This window comes from Erinaceus europaeus, chromosome 5 (genome assembly GCF_950295315.1).
Source record: "Erinaceus europaeus chromosome 5, mEriEur2.1, whole genome shotgun sequence".
Classification (NCBI taxonomy): domain Eukaryota; kingdom Metazoa; phylum Chordata; class Mammalia; order Eulipotyphla; family Erinaceidae; genus Erinaceus; species Erinaceus europaeus.
Window position 1 is genome coordinate 114,784,867 of NC_080166.1, and position 4,099 is coordinate 114,788,965.

Genomic DNA, 4,099 nt, shown 5'->3' on the forward strand with positions numbered 1-4,099 from the left:
AAATAATTTTTTTTAAAAAAAAATGGAAGTAACCAACCCCTGGTCCCTACCTACAATGGGGAAGATTCAAAAGTTGTGAAGCAGTGCTGCTAGTGTCTCTCTCTCTCTCCGCTGCCCCCTCTGAATATCTCTGTCTCTGTAATTAAATAAACAAAAATTATAAAAGAAAAAATAAAATAAAATAAGCAATTAATATGGCTTAATAGCACAGAGCTATTAAGCTCTGTGCCTTTGGCTAAATCATTGAAATTCTCTGAACCTCACTTCCTCACAGGTAAAATGTGGCTAATAATACACTGTTCTTTTCACTGGGTACAATTGAATTCAATGTATAAATGTAACGCACTTTATCTAATTTACTAGAATAAATAGTAGTTATCAAGTGTTATCTCACTCTTCTCCCAAAAAAAACAACAATAAAAGTATTACAATTAAAAAAAAAGTCCAATGCCTGATTTTCATCCACAGCATTTATAGGCATGCCAGTCTATTTTGCAAGAATCTCAATGGTTCATCATCTAGGCATTAAGATACCAAACAGGGGAGTCAGGCAGTAGTGTAGTGGGTTAAGCACATGTGGCACAAAGCATTAATGGACTGGCATTAAGGATCCTGGTTCGAGCCCCTAGCTCCCCACCTATAGGGGAGTCACTTCACAGGTCATGAAGCAGGTCTGCAGGTGTCTTTCTCTCCCCTTCTCTGTCTTCCCCTCCTCTTTCCATTTCTCTCTGTCCTATCCAACAATGATGACATCAATAACAACAACTACTACAACAATAAAAAAAAAGCAACAAAAGGGAATAAATAAAATAAATACTATAAGAAAAGAAAAGAAAAGAAAAGATACCAAACCACAAGTTCTGAATGCTCAAAAGAATCTAAAATGGAAGTCTAACACAAAGTGGCCAAGCTTTCTAGAGATCTATCATGACACTGGAAATGGACCTAACCCAGCAACTTCGCTCCTGGAGATTTACCCAAAGGAGACAGAAACATCTGTCAGAAGAGATCTGTGTATACCTAAGTTCATAGCAGCACAATATTTAATTGTCAGAATCTGGAAGCAACCCAGATGTCCAACATCAGATGACTGGCTAAAAAAACTGTGATATATATACACAATAGAATACTACTCAACTGATAAAAATGATGAAGTTGTCTCCTTTGCATCTCTTGCATAAAACTTGAGGACATCATGTTGCGTGAGATAAGGATGAATACAAAATTATTTCTCTTATTAGAGGGACTTAATAGATAGGGATGGGAAGGGAGAACTCAAAGTGAAACATGGACTGGATGTGGTGTATTACACCAAAGCAAATGGCTCTGGGGAGGGAGAGGAAGGAAGGAGAGGGAGGAAAAAAAGTTGAGGGCCAGGTACATAATGAAACTGTACACATGTGTCAATGAATGCCCTGTCAAGCTTTAACCCCCCAATAAAAAGCCAAAAAAAAAAAAGTGACAAGAAGAAAAAAAAGTTGTGGTACATATACACAATGAAGTATTAAACAGCTGATAAAAATGATGAGATCATCTCCTCTGCAATATCTTATGTTGAGCGAGACAAGCCAGAAAGAGAAAGACCAATACCAAATACCCCACTTATAGGTGAAACTTAAGTATAAAAGACAGTAAAGTAAAACATAAGGTGAAATTTAGACTGGATGTGGTGTAGTACACCAAATCAAAGGACTCTGGGGAAGTATGAAAATGAACAGAATGAAGGGGTATTGGGGTCCTAGTGTGTCTACTAGACACATATCATGGGGTGATAAGAAGTTGTACCTATGTGTTAAAAGACCATTAATTCAGCCCCACCCATATAAAAAAAAGAAGAATTTCAAGATAATGGGAGAAATTGGTAAGTGATATAAGAAACCAAAATCCAGCAGAATGGATATCTATATCTATTGCTTCACTTCAAATGAGTCATAGCAATAACTCCTAGTCAATAAATATTACGTGCCAAGCACTATTTTATATTGTTTCTCAAGATTCTATTTAGATGGCTACTATAACTAGCCTCAGCTTTTAAAGCAGTTATCTGAGGTCAGCTTACTAGAAAAAGGAGAGGTAAGGCTAAAACTCTGGCCTTCTGAGTTCAAGCCCTGCCTGTTAACAATAATGGATTACAAGCCCTGGCTGTTAACACTGAGTAATTATAAGTAACTGACGGGGAACATATACTGTACAATGGGAATCATGAGTAAGACTCCAAATCCAAACTTGGTGGATCAGGGATTAGGACTCCTAGAGAGTACACAACTTGCACACCGAATCTTCTCAGAGCTCAAGACAAGCCCTTCTCAAATCACGTCTGGTCCTCACCAAGCATGCCCTGCATTTCTGTCATCGCAGCACTAAGTGGTGCTAGATCTAGATTCAAGTATCTACTTTTCCACAAGACTGAAAACTACACTGGTCAATTTCTTTTTTACTTACCACTGCAATCCCAGAGCCTGGCACAGTCAAGCACGTAGTAGGCACTTAATTATTATGTGCAGAATACATGGAAAGATCTAAGTTTATGGAGTAATATCCCCATCTGGTGGCCTTTTAGAAGACTCCCATTAAAACATATCCTACTGTGTTATTTTCAATGCCAACAATGCACACAATCCTTGCTCCACACTAAAGGAAATAAAGTAAAAGTGAGATCCTACTTGACACTTACAAAGTCAATGTTTCCTACTTTTTGTTGACACAAAGCAAGAAAAATAATGAGAGTAAAATTAATAAATAAGAGTAACATTGTAAAATGACACGAAACAACTCTCAAACCAGACATAGCAATTGCCTTGTCCACTTCCATCTTTGAAATGACTGATTTTATTCAGGCTCGCCATCTGGAAGGCTATTTTCTACCCGCATGTTTCTTCAAGGGCTGAGTCATTCTCAGTCAGATTCAAAACATTCTTCGAACTATAGCACCTCGAATGAAAGGAAAAAGCATACCTTTTAGAGAGAAAGTGCCCAGCCAGAGATTGGCACAACTAGGCTAGACCCCACAATGAGAGGCTGCAGGTCCCAGTCTAGGTGGTTTCTGCTAATCTCTCAGTTCTGTTTGTTAATAACTACTCAGTGATTAGTTAGAGTACATAGAAAGCAATGATGGCCTTTTATAATATTAGTATGGACTCATAATTAGTATAGAACTTCTCGCTTTATAAGTAGTCCAGAAGAGAGTAGTTTCTTCAATGACCCAAATGAGAATGCTTTGAAACTGTTGCAGAAAAAAATAACAAAAAAAATCTTTTTTAATACCTACCCAGGGTTACTGGGGCTGTGTGCATGCATTATGAATCCACTGCTCCGGGAAGCATTTTTTTTCCTTCTCCTCTTCCTTCCCCTCCTCCCCTCCTCCTCCTTTTCCCTTATTTATTTGATAGGACAGAGAGAAATTGAGAGGACAGGGGTCGATAGAAAGAGAAATAAAGATAGACACCTGCAGATCTGCTTCTTCACTGTTCATGAAGCATCCTCCTTACAGGTGGGGAGTAGAGGCTCAAACCTTGCACATGGTAATTTGTACACTCAACCAGATATGTTATTGCTCACCCTCCCCAAAGAACTTTTTTATAAAGTTCTTATAAAATTTAAATTTCTGGATCCAGGTGGTGATAAAACTGGTAAAGTACACAAGTTACCAAGAGTAAGGATCCATGCTCAAGTCCCCAGTCCCCACTTGTGTAGGGTAGACCTCACAGTGGAACAGTGTTGCAGGCATCTTTCCTTCTCTCACCCTTTCTCCTTATTTTTCTCTGCATTTATCATAATTAAAAAATAATTTTAAATTGAATCTGTGAAATTATAATTAAATTGAAATTTTTATAAAAAGCATTAAGTTTTGAATGGCAAGTGTATCCAACGCCACAATATTTGGCTGTCAGATAATCCATGACACATTTTGCATAGAAAAACACATCATAACTTTTGTGACAACCCAATAAGAAAAAATAATTTTAATAATAAAGATAACTGGGAGTCGGGTGGTAGTGCAGCAGGTTAAGCACATGAGGCACGAAGCACAAGGACCAGCATTAAGGATCCCGGTTCAAGCCCCAGCTCTCCATCTGCAGGGGAGTTGATTCACAGGTGG